Source organism: Oncorhynchus keta, unplaced genomic scaffold (assembly GCF_023373465.1).
Source record: "Oncorhynchus keta strain PuntledgeMale-10-30-2019 unplaced genomic scaffold, Oket_V2 Un_contig_3287_pilon_pilon, whole genome shotgun sequence".
NCBI lineage: Eukaryota > Metazoa > Chordata > Actinopteri > Salmoniformes > Salmonidae > Oncorhynchus > Oncorhynchus keta.
The window spans coordinates 74,986-98,762 of NW_026287173.1; the positions used below are offsets into that span (position 1 = coordinate 74,986).

A 23,777-nucleotide genomic window follows, 5' to 3' on the forward strand; every position below is an offset into this window, starting at 1 on the left:
AGTTTGGACCTCGGTAAGTGAGTGTTCTAACTGAGAACAGATGGTTTCTACTTGCTTGGCTCTTCAGTTGACCGTGGCAGGGCACAAAACTTAACATAATTGTTGGAAAGGTGACATCCTATCACAGTGACATGTTGAAAGTCACTACTGAGCTCTTCAGTAAGGCCATTCTACAATGTTTGTCTATGGAGATTGCATGGCTGCGTGCTGGATTTTATACACCTGTCAGCAACGCGTGTGGCTGAAATAGCAGAAGCCACTAAATATCGGTGTCCACATACTTTTGTATATATACACACAATCTGTTAGCCAGTGATAATATCATTGTGAGGTCCATGTGTCGGTAAGGTCACTGTGAGGTCCATGTGTCGGTAAGGTCACTGTGAGGTCCATGTGTCGGTAAGGTCACTGAGAGGTCCATGTGTCGGTAAGGTCACTGTGAGGTCCATGTGTCGGTAAGGTCACTGTGAGGTCCATGTGTCGGTAAGGTCACTGTGAGGTCCATGTGTCGGTAAGGTCACTGTGAGGTCCATGTGTCGGTAAGGTCACTGAGGTCCATGTGTCGGTAAGGTCACTGAGAGGTCCATGTGTCGGTAAGGTCACTGAGAGGTCCATGTGTCGGTAAGGTCACTGAGAGGTCCATGTGTCGGTAAGGTCACTGAGAGGTCCATGTGTCGGTAAGGTCACTGAGAGGTCCATGTGTCGGTAAGGTCACTGAGAGGTCCATGTGTCGGTAAGGTCACTGAGAGGTCCATGTGTCGGTAAGGTCACTGAGAGGTCCATGTGTCGGTAAGGTCACTGAGAGGTCCATGTGTCGGTAAGGTCACTGAGAGGTCCATGTGTCGGTAAGGTCACTGAGAGGTCCATGTGTCGGTAAGGTCACTGAGAGGTCCATGTGTCGGTAAGGTCACTGAGAGGTCCATGTGTCGGTAAGGTCACTGAGAGGTCCATGTGTCGGTAAGGTCACTGAGAGGTCCATGTGTCGGTAAGGTCACTGAGAGGTCCATGTGTCGGTAAGGTCACTGAGAGGTCCATGTGTCGGTAAGGTCACTAAGGTCACTGAGAGGTCCATGTGTCGGTAAGGTCACTGAGAGGTCCATGTGTCGGTAAGGTCACTGAGAGGTCCATGTGTCGGTAAGGTCACTGAGAGGTCCATGTGTCGGTAAGGTCACTGAGAGGTCCATGTGTCGGTAAGGTCACTGAGAGGTCCATGTGTCGGTAAGGTCACTGAGAGGTCCATGTGTCGGTAAGGTCACTGAGAGGTCCATGTGTCGGTAAGGTCACTGAGAGGTCCATGTGTCGGTAAGGTCACTGAGAGTAGAGTAGAGTCCTGGGACCTGTCTAGACTTGACAGTTCATGCAGCTTTAGTATTCTGCTCATGAAGTCCCAATGCGTTATGCATCTGCATTTAACCATGTCCACGGTGTGTCCGGATTCCCTTTTCCTGAGATATATTCAAATGGCAGTATGCATTCTAAACACGGAGGAACAGGCAGAATATGATAACATGACAACTGATGGCAGTAGCTAACTACTAGAGCTAGTTAGCCGGCCAGCCTCTGCCGTAGTTAGCGGGCCAGCCTCTGCCGTAGTTAGCCGGCCAGCCTCTGCAGTAGTTAGCCGGCCAACCTCTGCAGTAGTTAGCCGGCCAACCTCTGCAGTAGTTAGCCGGCCAACCTCTGCAGTAGTTAGCCGGCCAACCTCTGCAGTAGTTAGCCGGCCAACCTCTGCAGTAGTTAGCCGGCCAACCTCTGCAGTAGTTAGCCGGCCAGCCTGCCGTAGCCAGCCTCTGCCGTAGTTAGCCGGCCAGCCTCTGCAGTAGTTAGCCGGCCAACCTCTAGTTAGCCGGCCAGCCTCTGCCGTAGTTAGCCGGCCAGCCTCTGCCGTAGTTAGCCGGCCAGCCTCTCTGCCGGCCAAGTTAGCCGGCCAACCTCTGCAGTAGTTAGCCGGCCAACCTCTGCAGTAGTTAGCCGGCCAACCTCTGCAGTAGTTAGCCGGCCAACCTCTGCAGTAGTTAGCCGGCCAACCCCTAGCCGGCCAGTCTGCAGTAGCCGGCCAACCCTGCAGTAGTTAGCCGGCCAACCCCTGCAGTAGTTAGCCGGCCAACCCCTGCAGTAGTTAGCCGGCCAACCCTGCAGTAGTTAGCCGGCCAACCTCTGCAGTAAGCCCCCTGCAGTAGTTAGCCGGCCAACCCCTGCAGTAGTTAGCCGGCCAACCTCTGCAGTAGTTAGCCGGCCAACCTCTGCAGTAGTTAGCCGGCCAACCTCTGCAGTAGTTAGCCGGCCAACCTCTGCAGTAGTTAGCCGGCCAACCTCTGCAGTAGTTAGCCGGCCAACCTCTGCAGTAGTTAGCCGGCCAACCTCTGCAGTAGTTAGCCGGCCAACCTCTGCAGTAGTTAGCCGGCCAACCTCTGCAGTAGTTAGCCGGCCAACCTCTGCAGTAGTTAGCCGGCCAACCTCTGCAGTAGTTAGCCGGCCAACCTCTGCAGTAGTTAGCCGGCCAACCTCTGCAGTAGTTAGCCGGCCAACCTCTGCAGTAGTTAGCCGGCCAACCTCTGCAGTAGTGACAAAGGGTCATGGACGTGTAGCAGGTCCCCTCTGCACTGTGACAAATTATCTGAATTATACCTCAGAGTACAGGGCTTTACTGTCCTAGACCATCACAAATCTTCTGTTATATCCTAGACTTAGCTAGCCGATCATAGATCTATTGTCCGAGACCTAGCTAGCCGATCACAGATCTATTGTCCTAGACCCAGCTGGCCGATCATAGCTCTATTGTCCTAGACCCAGCTAGCCGATCATAGCTCTATTGTCCTAGACCCAGCTAGCCGATCATAGCTCTATTGTCCTAGACCCAGCTAGCCGATCATACATCTGTTGACCTAGACCCAGCTAGCCGATCATAGCTCTATTGACCTAGACCCAGCTAGCCGATCATACATCTGTTGACCTAGACCCAGCTAGCCGATCATAGCTCTATTGACCTAGACCCAGCTAGCCGATCATAGCTCTATTGACCTAGACCCAGCTAGCCGATCATAGCTCTATTGACCTAGACCCAGCTAGCAGATCATAGCTCTATTGTTCTAGACCCAGCTAGCCGATCATAGCTCTATTGTCCTAGACCTAGCTAGCCGATCACAGAGGAGGAAGACAGGCGACCGGGCCCTGATCATTCTATATTTTGGATAGGAGCATGTCATTCACAGTGAGTGGGACCAGTGATTAGGCTGTGTGTCCTTACGTAGCGGCTGTCTCTTCTGGCTGTAGACGTGTATATCCATGGGAGAGAAGATGTCCGAGTGGACTTTCTTCCGATCCTCCCCGGTCTCTTTCTGACACGAGTGGATGGAATGGGTGTTCCAGTCGGTCCAGAAGAGAGTGTCCTCGTACAGCGTCAGAGCGAAGGGGTGAGGGAGATCTCCCTTAACCACCACCTCCCTGGAGACACAGAGACAGACACTAGTTTAGTACTATGGTAACAGTAGTCCTCCCTGGAGACACAGCAGCTACAGCCCGCCCCCTACAGCCCGCCCCCTACAGGAAGTAAACATTTCACTGTGAGGTCTACTACACCTGTTGTATTCAGCATTTCACTGTGAGGTCTACGACACCTGTTGCATTCAGCATTTCACTGTAATGTCTACTACACCTGTTGTATTCAGCATTTCACTGTGAGGTCTACTACACCTGTTGTATTCAGCATTTCACTGTAAGGTCTACGACACCTGTTGTATTCAGCATTTCACTGTGAGGTCTACTACACCTGTTGTATTCAGCATTTCACCGTGAGGTCTACTACACCTGTTGCATTCAGCATTTCACCGTGAGGTCTACTACACCTGTTGCATTCAGAATTTCACTGTAAGGTCTACTACACCTGTTGTATTCAGCATTTCACTGTGAGGTCTACTACACCTGTTGTATTCAGCATTTCACTGTGAGGTCTTCTCCACCTGTTGTATTCAGCATTTCACTGTAAGGTCTACCTACACCTGTTGTATTCAGCATTTCACTGTGAGGTCTACTACACCTGTTGTATTCAGCATTTCACTGTGAGGTCTACTACACCTGTTGTATTCAGCATTTCACTGTGAGGTCTACTACACCTGTTGTATTCAGCATTTCACTGTGAGGTCTACTACACCTGTTGTATTCAGCATTTCACTGTAAGGTCTACTACACCTGTTGTATTCAGCATTTCACTGTGAGGTCTACTACACCTGTTGTATTCAGCATTTCACTGTAAGGTCTACTACACCTGTTGTATTCAGCATTTCACTGTAAGGTCTACTACACCTGTTGTATTCAGCATTTCACCGTGAGGTCTACTACACCTGTTGCATTCAGCATTTCACTGTGAGGTCTACTACACCTGTTGCATTCAGCATTTCACTGTAAGGTCTACTACACCTGTTGTATTCAGCATTTCACTGTAAGGTCTACTACACCTGTTGTATTCAGCATTTCACTGTAAGGTCTACTACAGCTGTTGTATTCAGCATTTCACTGTAAGGTCTACTACACCTGTTGTATTCAGCATTTCACTGTGAGGTCTACTACACCTGTTGCATTCAGCATTTCACTGTGAGGTCTACTACACCTGTTGTATTCAGCATTTCCCTGTAAGGTCTACCTAAACCTGTTGTATTCAGCATTTCACTGTGAGGTCTACTACACCTGTTGTATTCAGCATTTCACTGTGAGGTCTACTACACCTGTTGTATTCAGCATTTCACTGTAAGGTCTACTACACCTGTTGTATTCAGCATTTCACTGTGAGGTCTACTACACCTGTTGTATTCAGCACACGTGACAAATACACTTTGATTTGAATAAACATATGTCTTGATTCCATCAGTAGTCACACCCCATGTTAAGAGTCCCCTTGGACAGTGATTACAGCAGTGAGTCATTCTGGGTAATTTTCTAAGAGCTTTGGACACCTGGATTGTACAATATTTGTATATTATATATATATATTTTTTTTTTTAATTCTTCAAGTTCTGTCAAGTTGGTTGTTGATCTTTGCTAGACGGCCATGTTCAAGTCTCACCGTAGATTCAAGCAGATTTAAGCCACTTTTTTTTTTTTTTTTTTTACCTTTATTTAACTAGGCAAGTCACTTAAGAACAAATTATTATTTTCAATGACGGCCTGGGAACAGTGGGTTAACTGCCTGTTCAGGGGCAGAACGACAGATTTGTACCAGATTTGTACCTTGTCAGCTCGGGGGTTTGAACTCGCAACCTTCCGGTTACTAGTCCAACGCTCTAACCACTAGGCTACGCTGCCGCACCTAACCTTGAACTAAATCAGGAACATCTGATTTCATCTGAACACTGTATATATGTGACCTTTTTAAATCATTATAAACAATAACATATTCCAAGAAAGGGTTCAAACCTTCCTGATAAACGCAGTAATACATTGAGATGTCGTCACGTTTTGGGTGATGACAGCTCCAATACACCGATACAATACATTGAGATGTCGTCACGTTTTGGGTGATAACAGCTCCAATACACCGATACAGATACAATACATTGAGATGTCGTCACGTTTTGGGTGATGACAGCTCCAATACACCGATACAGATACAATACATTGAGATGTCGTCACGTTTTGGGTGATAACAGCTCCAATACACCGATACAGATACAATACATTGAGATGTCGTCACGTTTTGGGTGATGACAGCTCCAATACACGATATAATACATTGAGAGGTCGTCATGTTTTGGGTGATGACAGCTCCAATACACCGATATAATACATTGAGAGGTCGTCATGTTTTGGGTGATGACAGCTCCAATACACTGATATAATACATTGAGAGGTCGTCATGTTTTGGGTGATGACAGCTCCAATACACCGATATAATACATTGAGATCATGTTTTGGGTGATAGCTCCAATACACCGATATAATACATTGAGAGGTCGTCATGTTTTGGGTGATGACAGCTCCAAACACGATATAATAATTGAAATGTTTTGGGTGATGAAAAGACAGATACAGATATTATATAATATATTTTCTAGTCAACAAAACTTGGAATGAAAGGCTTGAAAAGACAGTCTTTTATTATGATATATATATATATATATATTTAGAAAGCAGAAGATTTTACCGCCTTGTAAAAATGACCCAAAGACACTTCAGCTTTTAATTTTTAAATTAAAATTTAGTTTAAAAAAACCTGACGTTATGAGGTAATGTGTGACTAACAAATATACAATTTAATCCATTTTAAATTCAGGCTGTAAGACAACAAAATATGTAAAAAAAAAAAAAGTTCCCCAGGGGTGTGGATCCGTTGTCTCTGTAGACACTCGGTATACGGCAGTAAAAGTAGCCTGGTCACTCATCTGGAATATTACTTCCTGCTTTTATTACACTGGAACCAAAATGAGAGTTTCTGATTGGTTGGTTACTCATCTGGAATATTACTTCCTGCTTTTATTACACTGGAACCAAAATGAGAGTTTCTGATTGGTTGGTTGATTACTGTACCTCCCAGTGCCGTCCAGATTGGAGCGATGTATGAAGTTGAACTTGGCGTCAGCCCAGTACAGTTTCTCCTGGCTGTAGTCCAGCGTGAGACCGTTGGGCCAGTAGATCTCCTTGTCAATGATCATGGCTCTGCTGGTACCGTCCATCCCCGCTCGCTCAATCTTAGGAACCTCGCCCCAGTCCGTCCAGTACATGTACCTGCAGACACAGAGAGGAACATATTGGTAAAGTTCCCACCAACTCTAACCCGTAACTCAGTCTGTGTCGGTAGTGATTTATAAACATATTGGTAAAGTTCCCACCAACTCTAACCCGTAACTCAGTCTGTGTCGGTAGTGATTTATAAACATATTGGTAAAGTTACCACCAACTCTAACCCGTAACTCAGTCTGTGTCGGTAGTGATTTATAAACATATTGGTAAAGTTACCACCAACTCTAACCCGTAACTCAGTCTGTGTCGGTAGTGATTTATAAACATATTGGTAAAGTTACCACCAACTCTAACCCGTAACTCAGTCTGTGTCGGTAGTGATTTATAAACATATTGGTAAAGTTACCACCAACTCTAACCCGTAACTCAGTCTGTGTCGGTAGTGATTTATAAACATATTGGTAAAGTTCCCACCAACTCTAACCCGTAACTCAGTCTGTGTCGGTAGTGATTTATAAACATATTGGTAAAGTTCCCACCAACTCTAACCCGTAACTCAGTCTGTGTCGGTAGTGATTTATAAACATATTGGTAAAGTCCCCACCAACTCTAACCCGTAACTCAGTCTGTGTCGGTAGTGATTTATAAACATATTGGTAAAGTTACCACCAACTCTAACCCGTAACTCAGTCTGTGTCGGTAGTGATTTATAAACATATTGGTAAAGTTACCACCAACTCTAACCCGTAACTCAGTCTGTGTCGGTAGTGATTTATAAACATATTGGTAAAGTTCCCACCAACTCTAACCCGTAACTCAGTCTGTGTCGGTAGTGATTTATAAACATATTGGTAAAGTTCCCACCAACTCTAACCCGTAACTCAGTCTGTGTCGGTAGTGATTTATAAACATATTGGTAAAGTTACCACCAACTCTAACCCGTAACTCAGTCTGTGTCGGTAGTGATTTATAAACATATTGGTAAAGTTACCACCAACTCTAACCCGTAACTCAGTCTGTGTCGGTAGTGATTTATAAACATATTGGTAAAGTTCCCACCAACTCTAACCCGTAACTCAGTCTGTGTCGGTAGTGATTTATAAACATTTTGGTAAAGTTCCCACCAACTCTAACCCCAGTAGGACCCCACCAGGCTGCTCAACCAACCCCAGTAGGACCCCACCAGGCTGCTCAACCAACCCCAGTAGGACCCCACCAGGCTGCTCAACCAACCCCAGTAGGACCCCACCAGGCTGCTCAACCAACCCCAGTAGGACCCCACCAGGCTGCTCAACCAACCCCAGTAGGACCCCACCAGGCTGCTCAACCAACCCCAGTAGGACCCCACCAGGCTGCTCAACCAACCCCAGTAGGACCCCACCAGGCTGCTCAACCAACCTCAGCAGGACGCCACCAGGCTGCTCAACCAACCCCAGTAGGACGCCACCAGGCTGCTCAACCAGCCCCAGTAGGACCCCACCAGGCTGCTCAACCAGCCCCAGTAGGACCCCACCAGGCTGCTCAACCAGCCCCAGTAGGACCCCCACCAGGCTGCTCAACCAACCCCAGTAGGACCCCACCAGGCTGCTCAACCAACCCCAGTAGGACCCCACCAGGCTGCTCAACCAACCCCAGTAGGACCCCACCAGGCTGCTCAACCAACCCCAGCAGGACCCCACCAGGCTGCTCAACCAACCCCACCAGGCTGCTCAACCAACCCCAGTAGGACCCCACCAGGCTGCTCAACCAACCCCAGTAGGACCCCACCAGGCTGCTCAACCAACCCCAGTAGGACCCCACCAGGCTGCTCAACCAACCCCAGTAGGACCCCACCAGGCTGCTCAACCAACCCCAGTAGGACCCCACCAGGCTGCTCAACCAACCCCAGTAGGACCCCACCAGGCTGCTCAACCAACCCCAGTAGGACCCCACCAGGCTGCTCAACCAACCCCAGTAGGACCCCACCAGGCTGCTCAACCACCAGGCCTCAACCAAGGACCCCACCAGGCTGCTCAACCAACCCCAGTAGGACCCCACCAGGCTGCTCAACCAACCTCAGCAGGACGCCACCAGGCTGCTCAACCAACCTCAGCAGGACCCCACCAGGCTGCTCAACCAACCCCAGTAGGACCCCACCAGGCTGCTCAACCAGCCCCAGTAGGACCCCACCAGGCTGCTCAACCAACCCCAGTAGGACCCCACCAGGCTGCTCAACCAACCCCAGTAGGACCCCACCAGGCTGCTCAACCAACCCCAGTAGGACCCCACCAGGCTGCTCAACCAACCCCAGTAGGACCCCACCAGGCTGCTCAACCAACCCCAGCAGGACCCCACCAGGCTGCTCAACCAACCCCAGTAGGACCCCACCAGGCTGCTCAACCAACCCCAGTAGGACCCCACCAGGCTGCTCAACCAACCCCAGCAGGACCCCAGGCTGCTCAACCAACCCCAGTAGGACCCCACCAGGCTGCTCAACCAACCCCAGTAGGACCCCACCAGGCTGCTCAACCAACCCCAGCAGGACCCCAGGCTGCTCAACCAACCCCAGTAGGACCCCAGGCAGAACAGAGGACCTCTCTGTGCAGAATAACTCCTCTAGAGGGAGGACTCAGGGTCCCACCAGAACAACTGGAAGTCTCCATAGGTTCACTCCTCTTACGTGGACAGACGGGTCCTCTCATGGATTTATATCCAATAACGCCTATCTGTGTCGGCCTAGAATTATCCAGACCGACCACTGTACTGAAGTGGTTGTCTGAAGCATCCATCTAAAAACACAGACATGTCACGTCTCAAGGGGCCTATGCATAGACTACACACGGATTCTACTGTTGCCAGGTAACCAATGAGCACCAACAACCACACAGGACGACGGACCCAAGTCAAACATGGTCACAGAAACATCAATGTCCGTTTGGAAATGCTCAACGTGCAAAACCTCCAGACAGGATGTGTCTCGACTACAAACCCCTAGACAGGATGTGTCTCGACTACAAACCCCTAGACAGGATGTGTCTCGACTACAAACCCCTAGACAGGATGTGTCTCGACTACAAACCCCTAGACAGGATGTGTCTAGACTACAAACCCCTAGACAGGATGTGTCTCGACTACAAACCCCTAGACAGGATGTGTCTCGACTACAAACCCCTAGACAGGATGTGTCTCGACTACAAACCCCTAGACAGGATGTGTCTCGACTACAAACCCCTAGACAGGATGTGTCTCGACTACAAACCCCTAGACAGGATGTGTCTAGACTACAAACCCCTAGACAGGATGTGTTTAGACTACAAACCCCTAGACAGGATGTGTTTAGACTACAAACCCCTAGACAGGATGTGTTTAGACTACAAACCCCTAGACAGGATGTGTTTAGACTACAAACCCCTAGACAGGATGTGTTTAGACTACAAACCCCTAGACAGGATGTGTTTAGACTACAAACCCCTAGACAGGATGTGTTTAGACTACAAACCCCTAGACAGGATGTGTCTAGACTACAAACCCCTAGACAGGATGTGTCTAGACTACAAACCCCTAGACAGGATGTGTCTAGACTACAAACCCCTAGACAGGATGTGTCGACTACAAACCCCTAGACAGGATGTGTCGACTACAAACCCCTAGACAGGATGTGTCGACTACAAACCCCTAGACAGGATGTGTCGACTACAAACCCCTAGACAGGATGTGTCGACTACAAACCCCTAGACAGGATGTGTCGACTACAAACCTCTAGACAGGATGTGTCGACTACAAACCTCAGGTCTAGGTAGTTAGTATGAGTATTGAACACAGCTCAGGTCTGATTATTGAACACAGCTCAGGTCTGAGTATTGAACACAGCTCAGGTCTGAGTATTGAACACAGCTCAGGTCTGAGTATTGAACACAGCTCAGGTCTGAGTATTGAACACAGCTCAGGTCTGAGTATTGAACACAGCTCAGGTCTAGGTAGTTAGTATGAGTATTGAACACAGCTCAGGTCTAGGTACAGTTAGTATGAGTATTGAACACAGCTCAGGTCTAGGTAGTTAGTCTGAGTATTGAACACAGCTCAGGTCTAGGTACAGTTAGTATGAGTATTGAACACAGCTCAGGTCTAGGTACAGTTAGTATGAGTAGTGAACACAGCTCAGGTCTAGGTACAGTTAGTATGAGTATTGAACACAGCTCAGGTCTAGGTACAGTTAGTATGAGTATTGAACACAGCTCAGGTCTAGGTACAGTTAGTATGAGTATTGAACACAGCTCAGGTCTGAGAATTGAACACAGCTCAGGTCTAGGTAGTTAGTATGAGTATTGAACACAGCTCAGGTCTAGGTAGTTAGTATGAGTATTGAACACAGCTCAGGTCTAGGTACAGTTAGTATGAGTATTGAACACAGCTCAGGTCTAGGTACAGTTAGTATGAGTATTGAACACAGCTCAGGTCTAGGTACAGTTAGTATGAGTATTGAACACAGCTCAGGTCTAGGTACAGTTAGTATGAGTATTGAACACAGCTCAGGTCTAGGTACAGTTAGTCTGAGTATTGAACACAGCTCAGGTCTAGGTACAGTTAGTCTGAGTATTGAACACAGCTCAGGTCTAGGTACAGTTAGTCTGAGTATTGAACACAGCTCAGGTCTAGGTACAGTTAGTATGAGTATTGAACACAGCTCAGGTCTAGGTACAGTTAGTATGAGTATTGAACACAGCTCAGGTCTAGGTACAGTTAGTATGAGTATTGAACACAGCTCAGGTCTAGGTACAGTTAGTATGAGTATTGAACACAGCTCAGGTCTAGGTACAGTTAGTATGAGTATTGAACACAGCTCAGGTCTAGGTACAGTTAGTATGAGAATTGAACACAGCTCAGGTCTAGGTACAGTTAGTATGAGTATTGAACACAGCTCAGGTCTGAGTATTGAACACAGCTCAGGTCTAGGTACAGTTAGTATGAGTATTGAACACAGCTCAGGTCTAGGTACAGTTAGTATGAGTATTGAACACAGCTCAGGTCTAGGTACAGTTAGTATGAGTATTGAACACAGCTCAGGTCTGAGAATTGAACACAGCTCAGGTCTGAGTATTGAACACAGCTCAGGTCTAGGTACTCCAGACTATTTAGCTACAAAACAGTTGTTACTGACTGTGTGTAAATGTGAGTTGTGAATAAATCTGTTGATTCTAAAGTCCTGGGGGGTTAATACAGGCGTAGTGTGTAGCCGTAGCAGGCCCTCGCAGCGAGGCCAGGCCGAATCTGTAGCTCCAGGCAGCGAGGCCAGGCTGAATCTGTAGCTCCAGGCAGCGAGGCCAGGCTGAATCTGTAGCTCCAGGCAGCGAGGCCAGGCTGAATCTGTAGCTCCAGGCAGCGAGGCCAGGCCGAATCTGTAGCTCCAGGCAGCGAGGCCAGGCTGAATCTGTAGCTCCAGGCTGCGAGGCCAGGCTGAATCTGTAGCTCCAGGCAGCGAGGCCAGGCTGAATCTGTAGCTCCAGGCAGCGAGGCCAGGCTGAATCTGTAGCTCCAGGCAGCGAGGCCAGGCTGAATCTGTAGCTCCAGGCAGCGAGGCCAGGCCGAATCTGTAGCTCCAGGCAGCGAGGCCAGGCCGAATCTGTAGCTCCAGGCAGCGAGGCCAGGCCGAATCTGTAGCTCCAGGCAGCGAGGCCAGGCTGAATCTGTAGCTCCAGGCAGCGAGGCCAGGCTGAATCTGTAGCTCCAGGCAGCGAGGCCAGGCTGAATCTGTAGCTCCAGGCAGCGAGGCCAGGCTGAATCTGTAGCTCCAGGCAGCAAGGCCAGTCAATCTGCAGCTCCAGGGCTAGGCAGCGAGGCCAGTCAATCTGCAGCTCCAGGGCTAGGCAGCGAGGCCAGGCCGAATCTGTAGCTCCAGGCAGCGAGGCCAGGCTGAATCTGTAGCTCCAGGCAGCGAGGCCAGTCAATCTGCAGCTCCAGGGCTAGGCAGCGAGGCCAGTCAATCTGCAGCTCCAGGGCTAGGCAGCGAGGCCAGTCAATCTGCAGCTCCAGGGCTAGGCAGCGAGGCCAGTCAATCTGCAGCTCCAGGGCTAGGCAGCGAGGCCAGGCCGAATCTGTAGCCACACTCCTTCCACTGAGTGGATCAAACAGGCGGCACACATGTGAGCCAGACACCCACCAAGACCCATTAACACACACTATAACAACAAGCGCCTGTTGGCATCCAGCTCAGTCTCTTACCCCCCTCATTTTTTACAGGGAAGACATTACGTGTAGTCTGGCCCAGAGCCGAGCCGACACTCGCCTGGCCGGTTCCCCTCTTTCCACATTCTCTGCCTCACCCAGGGGCTGAGACTGGCCCCCCGCCCCAAACACACTGCATGCCAACATGGCTTGGCTGTTACTCTGTGTAAATAGCTGCCTTGCCATGTTCTGTTATAATCTCCACCCGGCACAGCCAGAAGAAGACTGGCCACCCACATAGCCTGGTTCCTCTCTATAGTAACTTAGACTCCAATACCTCCCTCTGGCAGGCCATGGAGAGAGGAAAGCCGCCGCAAAGAGAGGGGGGGGGGCAGAGGGAGGAGGAGGAGGGGGTCATTACGTGTAGTCTGGCCCAGGAGTGGGAAGGTGAACGGAAAGGCTCTGGAGCAACGAACCGCCCTTGCTGTCTCGCCTGGCCGGTTCCCCTCTTTCCACTGGGATTCTCTGCCTCGAACCCTATTACAGGGGCTGAGTCACTGGCTTACTGGGGCCTCACCCTCATGCCTAGGGGCCATCCCTGAGAGGGGTGGGCCATCACCCTCAGCTAACGGACTGATGGGGCCATCACCCTCAGCTAACGGACTGACTGGGGCCATCTTCCTGTCGGGGTTGGCGCCCACCCTCAGCTGGGTTGTGCCAGCTAACGGAGATCCTTGTAGGCTATACTTGGCCTTGTCTCGGGATGGTAAGTTGGTGGTTGAAGATATCCCCTCGTGGTGTGGGGGCTGTGCTTTTGGCAAAGTGGGTGGGGTTATATCCTTCCTGTTTGGCCCTGTCCGGGGATGTCCTCGGTCTCACCCTCAGCTGGGGCCATCAGTCAGCTAACTCCTAGGGGCCATCACCCTCAGCTAACAGCCTCCAGTATTTATGGCCATCACCCTCAGCTAACGGACGACTAGGGGCTCAGGATCAGTTTGTTATATCTGGAGTTCTTCTCCTGTCCTATTCGGTGTCCTGTGTGAATTTAAGTGTACCCTCTCTAATTCTCTCTCGGAGGACCTGAGCCCTGGGACCATGCCCCAGGACTACCTGACATGATGACTCCTTCCTGTCCCCAGTCCACCTGGCCATCACCCTGCTGCTCCAGTTTCAACTGTTCAGACTTATTATTATTTGACCATGCTGGTCATTTATGAACATTTGAACATCTTGGCCATCACCCTCAGCTCTCCAGGGGCCATCACCCTCAGCTAACGGAAGATAGGGGCCATCACCTCAGCTAACGGACACTAGGGGCCATCACCCTCAGCCCGCACAGCCAGGAAGACTGGCCACCCCACATCACCCTGGTTCCTAGGTTTCACCCTCAGGTTAACGGGCCTTTCTAGCTAACGGAGTTTTTCCTAGCCACCGTGCTTCTACACCTGCATTGCTTGCTGTTTGGGGTTTTAGGCTGGGTTTCTGTACAACACTTTGAGATATCAGCTAATGTACGAATACATTTGATTTGATTTGACTGGGGGCCATCACCCTCAGCTAACGGACGACTAGGGGCCATCACCCTCAGCTAACGGACGACTAGGGGCCATCACCCTCAGCTAACGGACGACTAGGGGCCATCACCCTCAGCTAACGGACGACTAGGGGCCATCACCCTCAGCTAACGGACGACTAGGGGCCATCACCCTCAGCTAACGGACGACTAGGGGCCATCACCCTCAGCTAACGGACGACTAGGGGCCATCACCCTCAGCTAACGGACGACTAGGGGCCATCACCCTCAGCTAACGGACGACTAGGGGCCATCACCCTCAGCTAACGGACGACTAGGGGCCATCACCCTCAGCTAACGGGTGACTAGGGGCCATCACCCTCAGCTAACGGACGACTAGGGGCCATCACCCTCAGCTAACGGACGACTAGGGGCCATCACCCTCAGCTAACGGACGACTAGGGGCCATCACCCTCAGCTAACGGACGACTAGGGGCCATTACCCTCAGCTATAGGTTGACTAGGGGTCATTACCCTCAGCTATAGGGTGACTAGGGGCCATTACCCTCAGCTATAGGGTGACTAGGGGCCATTACCCTCAGCTATAGGGTGACTAGGGGCCATTACCCTCAGCTATAGGGTGACTAGGGGCCATTACCCTCAGCTATAGGGTGACTAGGGGCCATTACCCTCAGCTATAGGTTGACTAGGGGCCATTACCCTCAGCTATAGGTTGACTAGGGGCCATTACCCTCAGCTATAGGGTGACTAGGGGCCATGTTTTTAATGGGGGGGGTGATGGGCTACACGTGTTACCTGAGGAGAGAGTAGGCTTCAGCTGAGAGGGGGTGAGGGGTGTATGGGAGCTCAGGCCAGCCCACCAGTATGGTCCAGCATCCACAGTATCAGATTCCTTTTGAAGCCTTTGTCTGGCTTCACTCTCGGGTTACCCATAGGTTCACCTGGTCAGCCCAGCACAGTGGCACTAGTCCCCTCCAGTCTCCACAGCCCCACCGTGACCCTCCTGGGAGAATCAAACTGCCCTCAGTCACATCCTGAGGGCTTCCAAAGAGACCTGAGCCCAGCAACTAGCCTAAAATAATAGTTCACATTCATTAGACTGCTGCCCCCCCCACCTATTTAGGTGAGACTGGATCCCATGCACACACCCCCACACACTTGTTTAGGTGGGACTTTGGGCCATGACCCAGTCATAGCCCCCCCCCCCCCATCCCATGTAAAATATTAAATGAATAAGGTTAACTTTTTGGGGGGAAACTAGGCCAACATACCGCCCGGACACCGGCCCCAAACACAGCCCGGACACCGGCCCCAAACACAGCCCGGACACCGGCCCCAAACACAGCCCGGACACCGGCCCCAAACACAGCCCGGACACCGGCCCCAAACACAGCCCGGACACCGGCCCCAAACACAGCCCGGACACCGGCCCCAAACACAGCCCGGACACCGGCCCCAAACACAGCCCGGACACCGGCCCCAAACACAGCCCGGACACCGGCCCCAAACACAGCCCGGACACCGGCCCCAAACACAGCCCGGACACCGGCCCCAAACACAGCCCGGACACCGGCCCCAAACACAGCCCGGACACCGGCCCCAAACACAGCCCGGACAACGGCCCCAAACACAGCCCGGACAACGCCCCAAACACAGCCCGGACAACGCCCCAAACACAGCCCGGACAACGGCCCCAAACACAGCCCGGACAACGCCCCCAAACACAGCCCGGACAACGCCCCAAACACAGCCCGGACAACGCCCCAAACACAGCCCGGACAACGCCCCAAACACAGCCCGGACAACGCCCCAAACACAGCCCGGACAACGCCCCAAACACAGCCTGGACAACGCCCCAAACACGGCCTGGACACCGCCCCAAACACAGCCTGGACAACGCCCTCAATACAGGATGGTCCAGATCCTACCAATATAACACCCTAAATACAGGATGGTCCAGATCCTACCAATATAACACCCTAAATACAGCCTGGACAACACAGGATGGTCCAGATCCTAACAATATAACACCCTAAATACAGGATGGTCCAGATCCTACCAATATAACACCCTAAATACAGGATGGTCCAGATCCTACCAATATAACACCCTAAATACAGGATGGTCCAGATCCTACCAATATAACACCCTAAACACAGGATGGTCCAGATCCTACCAATATAAAATCTACCTTTAAGTACTCTGGAAGACCGCATGTCCGCAGTGGCTTCTTCCTTGATGAGCAGCCTTTCAGGTTATGTTGATATAGGACTCGTTTTACTGTGGATATAGATACTTTTGTACCTGTTTCCTCCAGCATCTTCACAAGGTCCTTTGCTGTTGTTCTGGGATTGATTTGCACATTTCGCACCAAAGTACGTTCATCTCTAGGAGACAGAATGCGTCTCCTTCCTGAGCGGTATGATGGCTGCGTGGTCCCATGGAGTTTATACTTGCGTACTATTGTTTGTACAGATGAAAGTGGTACCTTCAGGCGTTTGGAAATTGCTCCCAAGGATGAACCAGACTTGTGGATGTCTACAATTTTTTTAGGCGGATTTCTTTTGATTTTCCATGATGTCAAGCAAAGAGGCACTGGGTTTGAAGGTAGGCCTTGAAATACATACACAGGTACACCTCCAACTGACTCAAATGATGTCAATCAGCCTATCAGAAGCTTCTAAAGCCATGACATCATATTCTGGAATTTTTCCAAGCTGTTTAAAGGCACAGTCAACAAAGTGAATGTAAACTTCTGACCCACTGGAATTGTGATACAGTGAATTATAAGTGAAATCATCTGTCTAAGCAATTGTTGGAAAAATGACTTATGTCACAAAGTAGATGTCCTAACCGACTTGCCAAAACTGTAGTTTGTTAACAAGAAATGTGTGGAGTGGTTGAAAAACAAGTTTTAACGACTACAACCTCAGTGTATGTAAACTTCCGACTTCAACTACAGCTCATGTCAGCTGAACAAAGACAATTTGAGTTTGAGATTTGGCAAGTAGCCAGTTCAAAATGGAAACTATGTGACACACCTAACTGTATGTGACAGAGATAGTGTATGTCCCAGCTGGCGAGCCCAACTACTGAAGGAGACAAACCTATTATATCCACTCACCAGAGAGCAAAGACTGGTGAAATGTCAACAACATGTAATCAGCCGTGTCCACTGACCAGTAGAGAGTAAACACACAGAGTAAACAAAGAGTAAACAAACAGAGTAAACAAACCGTGTCCACTGACCAGTACAGAGTAAACAAACCGTGTCCACTGACCAGTACAGAGTAAACAAACCGTGTCCACTGACCAGTACAGAGTAAACAAACCGTGTCCACTGACCAGTACAGAGTAAACAAACCGTGTCCACTGACCAGTAGAGAGTAAACACACAGAGTAAACAAAGAGTAAACAAACAGAGTAAACAAACCGTGTCCACTGACCAGTACAGAGTAAACAAACCGTGTCCACTGACCAGTACAGAGTAAACACACAGAGTAAACAAAGAGTAAACAAACCGTGTCCACTGACCAGTACAGAGTAAACAAACCGTGTCCACTGACCAGTAGAGAGTAAACAAACCGTCCACTGACCAGTAGAGTAAACAATCAGAGTAAACAAACCGTGTCCACTGACCAGTACAGAGTAAACACAGAGTAAACAAAGAGTAAACCGTTCTACTGTCTCAGCCCTTACATCACCATTACAGCATCTAAACACTGTCTCAGCCCCCACAGTCCATTAACACAGCATCTAGCTGTGGGTCCAGTTCTACTCAGCCCTCACACACCATTAAACAAACCGTGGGTCCCACTGACCAGCCCCACATCTCCAGTAAACAAACAGTAAACAAAGCTGTGGGTCCACTGACCAGTACAGAGTAAACAAACAGCCCTCACATCTCCATTAACACAGCATCTAGCTGTGGGTCCTGGTCGTTCTACTGTATCAGCCCCACATCACCATTAACACAGCATCTAGCTGTGGGTCCTGGTCGTTCTACTGTCTCAGCCCTCACATCACCATTAACACAGCATCTAGCTGTGGGTCCTGGTCGTTCTACTGTCTCAGCCCTCACATCTCCATTAACACAGCATCTAGCTGTGGGTCCTGGTAGAGGCAGTTCTACTGTATCAGTGGGGTCAGTAGAGAGGCATCACAGTTCTCCTAACGTTCTAGTATCCTCCAGCCTGTACTGTCCCCTAACGTTCTAGTATCCTCCAGCCTGCACTGTCCCCTAACGTTCTAGTATCCTCCAGCCTGCACTGTCCCCTAACGTTCTAGTATCCTCCAGCCTGTACTATCCCCTAACGTTCTAGTATCCTCCAGCCTGCACTGTCCCCTAACGTTCTAGTATCCTCCAGCCTGTCCCCTAACGTTCTAGTATCCTCCAGCCTGTACTATCCCCTAACGTTCTAGTATCCTCCAGCCTGCACTGTCCCCTAACGTTCTAGTATCCTCCAGCCTGTCCCCTAACGTTCTAGTATCCTCCAGCCTGTACTGTCCCCTAACGTTCTAGTATCCTCCAGCCTGTCCCCTAACGTTCAGTATCCTCCAGCCTGCACTGTCCCCTAACCTTCTAGTATCCTCCAGCCTGCACTGTCCCCTAACGTTCCAGTATCCTCCAGCCTGCACTGTCCCCTAACGTTCTAGTATCCTCCAGCCTGCACTGTCCCCTAACCTTCTAGTATCCTCCAGCCTGCACTGTCCCCTAACGTTCCAGTATCCTCCAGCCTGTACTGTCCCCTAACGTTCTAGTATCCTCCAGCCTGCACTGTCCCCTAACCTTCTAGTATCCTCCAGCCTGCACTGTCCCCTAACGTTCCAGTATCCTCCAGACGGACGGATACGAGGGAGAAGCTCTTGGTTTTAGGAACCTTGGTCCCCCTCCCCCAGTAAAAGCCAGGTCCAGGTAGTTCTACTGAGCACTACTTTACTACAGGTTGCCAGGTACTCACCCTCTCCCCGGGTCCAGAGAGATGGCTCGGGGCTGGTCCAGGTCCTGCCAGAAGAGAACTCTCCGTAACGATCCATCCAGCTCGGCCACCTCTATCCGATTGGTCTCGGAGTCCGTCCAGTACAGCTTCCTGCCTAACCAGTCACAGGCCAGGCCGTCCGGGGACGCCAGCCCCGATACAACCACCGTCTGGGCGGCCGCCGCCGAGCCGGGCCCCGATTGGTTGAAGGTGGTGCGTTTGATGGCCTCCTCGCTGACGTCACTCCAGTAGACCAATCCCTGAGCGTATACGTAGTCCACAGCGGCGGCGTCCTCCAGACCGCCCACCACCACCGTGGCGTTGGCCCTGCCGTGGGCCGCATCCACCAGCCGCAGGTCCCGTCGGTTGGCATAGAGCAGGAGGGGTACACCTGGTGGGGGAGGGGGTAGGGTCAGACAGAAATACTATACAGTACATAGAGCAGGAGGGGTACACCTGGTGGGGGAGGGGGTAGGGTCAGACAGAAATACTATACAGTACATAGAGCAGGAGGGGTACACCTGGTGGGGGAGGGGGTAGGGTCAGACAGAAATACTATACAGTACATAGAACAGGAGGGGTCCACCTGGTGGGGGAGGGGGTCAGACAGAAATACTATACAGTACATAGAACAGGAGGGGGTACACCTGGTGGGGGAGGGGGTCAGACAGAAAAACTATACAGTCATACAACACCCCTACAGTACCCCCCCAGAGAGAAGAGGACAGAGACTATATGACTACAACTAGAGGTCCCAGTTGGTATGGGCTACCAGCCCCCAGAGAGAAGAAGAACCTGCCAGCCCAATCTGAAAACTGGTGACTACCACCACATGCCAACGTACCCCAACAACCACCACAACCACCACAGGCTTAAGTGGCCCCCTATTCCCTACCATGGTGCACTAAGTAGTGCACTATAGAGGGAATAGGTGTCCATTTGGGACAAACCCCAAGGTCAAACTGCAGCTTCGTGCCTCAGACTATGTGCTTCTGACTGACTGACTGACTGAGTTGGGGGGGGGGGGGGGTCAGATCATGGGGCAGCTCACTGAAGTCTGTACAACACTGATCTTCAGGACACTTAAAAACAAAATTATTTTTTGTTGTTGTTGACAGTAACTTTGCAGTAAGTTTTTTTTAACACCAGTAGAAATGGTTGGCTATCTGAAGGGCCCAAGTCAGCCGGGAACCAGACGGCCAAGTCAGCCGGGAACCAGACGGCCAAGTCAGCCGGGAACCAGACGGCCAAGTCAGCCGGGAACCAGACGGCCAAGTCAGCCGGGGGCCAGACGGCCAAGTCAGCCGGGGGCCAGACGGCCAAGTCAGCCGGGGGCCAGACGGCCAAGTCAGCCGGGGGCCAGACGGCCAAGTCAGCCGGGAACCAGGCAGGAGGGCCAGACAGCCGGGGCCAAGTCAGCCGGGAACCAGACGGCCAAGTCAGCCGGGGACCAGACGGCCAAGTCAGCCGGGGACCAGACGGCCAAGTCAGCCGGGGACCAGACGGCCAAGTCAGCCGGGGGCCAGACGGCCAAGTCAGCCGGGGGCCAGACGGCCAAGTCAGCCGGGGGCCAGACGGCCAAGTCAGCCGGGGGCCAGACGGCCAAGTCAGCCGGGGGCCAGACAGCCGGGGGCCAGACGAGTCAGATTCAACAACCACTGTCTGTTTCAACATCAACCAACCAAGGATAAACGTTTAACTTCATTTGGTTAAGAGCTGGATCTATTCCTCTCTGTAGGGACCCCCGGCCGCTACAGGGACCCCCGGCCGCTACAGGGACCCCCGGCCGCTACAGGGACCCCCGGCCGCTACAGGGACCCCTGGCCGCTACAGGGACCCCCGGCCGCTACAGGGACCCCCGGCCGCTACAGGGACCCCCGGCCGCTACAGGGACCCCCGGCCGCTACAGGGATATAACACTACAAACAGATTGAACAATTTTCTAGAGGCAGCTTGTACTTCAGACTGAAAAGTCTCTGAACAATGTCCAAACTTTAGTTATCCTCCATGTTGTCTTGAGACCAGTCCTCTCCGATCCAAACACGCCAGTCCTCTCCGATCCAAACACGCCAGTCCTCTCCCATCCAAACACGCCAGTCCTCTCCCATCCAAACACGCCAGTCCTCTCCCATCCAAACACGCCAGTCCTCTCCCATCCAAACACGCCAGTCCTCTCCCATCCAAACACGCCAGTCCTCTCCCATCCAAACACGCCAGTCCTCTCCCATCCAAACACGCCAGTCCTCTCCCATCCAAACACGCCAGTCCTCTCCCATCCAAACACGCCAGTCCTCTCCGATCCAAACACGCCAGTCCTCTCCCGATCCAAACACGCCAGTCCTCTCCCGATCCAAACACGCCAGTCCTCTCCCGATCCAAACACGCCAGTCCTCTCCCGATCCATACACGCCAGTCCTCTCCGATCCATACACGCCAGTCCTCTCCGATCCATACACGCCAGTCCTCTCCCATCCAAACACGCCAGTCCTCTCCCATCCAAACACGCCAGTCCTCTCCCATCCAAACACGCCAGTCCTCTCCCATCCAAACACGCCAGTCCTCTCCCATCCAAACACGCCAGTCCTCTCCCGATCCAAACACGCCAGTCCTCTCCCGATCCAAACACGCCGGGGTCCTCTCCGATCCAAACACGCCAGTCAGTGGATCCAAACACGCCAGTCCTCTTTGATCCAAACACGCCAGTCCTCTCCTGATCCAAACACGCCAGTCCTCTGGGATCCATACACGCCAGTCCTCTAGTGGATCCATACACGGGGTCCTCTCCTGATCCATACACGCCGGGTCCTCTCAGCCGGGGGCCGACAGGGACCCCCCATCCATACACGCCAGTCCTCTCCGATCCATACACGCCAGTCCTCTCCCATCCAAACACGCCAGTCCTCTCCCATCCAAACACGCCAGTCCTCTCCCATCCAAACACGCCAGTCCTCTCCCATCCAAACACGCCAGTCCTCTCCCATCCAAACACGCCAGTCCTCTCCCATCCAAACACGCCAGTCCTCTCCCATCCAAACACGCCAGTCCTCTCCCATCCAAACACGCCAGTCCTCTCCCATCCAAACACGCCAGTCCTCTCCCATCCAAACACGCCAGTCCTCTCCCATCCATACACGCCAGTCCTCTCCGATCCATACACGCCAGTCCTCTCCCGATCCATACACGCCAGTCCTCTCCCGATCCATACACGCCAGTCCTCTCCCGATCCATACACGCCAGTCCTCTCCCGATCCATACACGCCAGTCCTCTCCCGATCCATACACGCCAGTCCTCTCCCGATCCAAACACGCCAGTCCTCTCAAAATCCATACACGCCAGTCCTCTCCGATCCATACACGCCAGTCCTCTCCGATCCATACACGCCAGTCCTCTCCGATCCATACACGCCAGTCCTCTCCCCATCCAAACACGCCAGTCCTCTCCCATCCAAACACGCCAGTCCTCTCCCATCCAAACACGCCAGTCCTCTCCCATCCAAACACGCCAGTCCTCTCCCATCCAAACACGCCAGTCCTCTCCCATCCAAACACGCCAGTCCTCTCCCATCCAAACACGCCAGTCCTCTCCGATCCAAACACGCCAGTCCTCTCCCATCCAAACACGCCAGTCCTCTCCCATCCAAACACGCCAGTCCTCTCCCATCCAAACACGCCAGTCCTCTCCCATCCAAACACGCCAGTCCTCTCCCATCCAAACACGCCAGTCCTCTCCCATCCAAACACGCCAGTCCTCTCCCATCCAAACACGCCAGTCCTCTCCCATCCAAACACGCCAGTCCTCTCCCATCCAAACACGCCAGTCCTCTCCCATCCAAACACGCCAGTCCTCTCCCATCCAAACACGCCAGTCCTCTCCCATCCAAACACGCCAGTCCTCTCCCATCCAAACACGCCAGTCCTCTCCGATCCAAACACGCCAGTCCTCTCCGATCCAAACACGCCAGTCCTCTCCGATCCAAACACGCCAGTCCTTGGAAGTTGAACCACTTTTCCTTTCATCCAATATGGCCGCTAGATGGCGAGCGAGAGGGTCTATCCGACTGTAGCCAGTATTACTGCTCAATACTACTCAGACGTGACTACCACTATCAAAATCACATAGGGAATAGAGTCCTTTGGGATGCAGCCTATGGGCCCGGGTCCAAGGTAGTGGACTATTATAGGGAATAGGGAGTCATTTGGGATGCAGCCTATGGGTCCAAGGTAGTGGACTATTATAGGGAGCCATCTGTGATGCAGCCTATGGGCCCGGGTCCAAGGTAGTGGACTATTATAGGGAGCCATATGTGATGCAGCCTATGGGCCTGGGTCCAAGGTAGTGGACTATTATAGGGAGTCATTTGGGATGCAGCCTATGGGTCCAAGGTAGTGGACTATTATAGGGAGTCATTTGGGATGCAGCCAATGTGTCCAATGTAGTGGACTATTATAGG

The 23,777-nt window shown here is 51.6% G+C and overlaps 2 long non-coding RNA genes and 1 pseudogene across 3 annotated transcripts in view; 2 read left to right on the plus strand and 1 right to left on the minus strand.

Annotated features, from left to right (window-relative positions):
• LOC127923816 (low-density lipoprotein receptor-related protein 6-like) overlaps positions 1 to 23,777 on the minus strand; it is a 96,433-nt pseudogene that overhangs the window by 68,382 nt on the left and 4,274 nt on the right. The window contains exons 2-4 of the transcript XR_008115529.1: positions 19,309 to 19,717; positions 6,520 to 6,717; positions 3,248 to 3,444 (exon numbers count right to left, since the gene is read on the minus strand). The product of XR_008115529.1 is annotated as a low-density lipoprotein receptor-related protein 6-like (transcript). The remainder of the gene's footprint in view (positions 1 to 3,247; positions 3,445 to 6,519; positions 6,718 to 19,308; positions 19,718 to 23,777) is intronic.
• Positions 23 to 1,725, plus strand: LOC127923820 (uncharacterized). The gene is made up of 3 exons (XR_008115535.1): positions 23 to 415; positions 554 to 1,018; positions 1,056 to 1,725. It is a non-coding gene; the product is annotated as an uncharacterized LOC127923820 (long non-coding RNA).
• LOC127923822 (uncharacterized) lies at positions 3,662 to 5,890 on the plus strand. Its single transcript, XR_008115539.1, has 3 exons — positions 3,662 to 4,139; positions 4,596 to 5,495; positions 5,733 to 5,890. It is a non-coding gene; the product is annotated as an uncharacterized LOC127923822 (long non-coding RNA).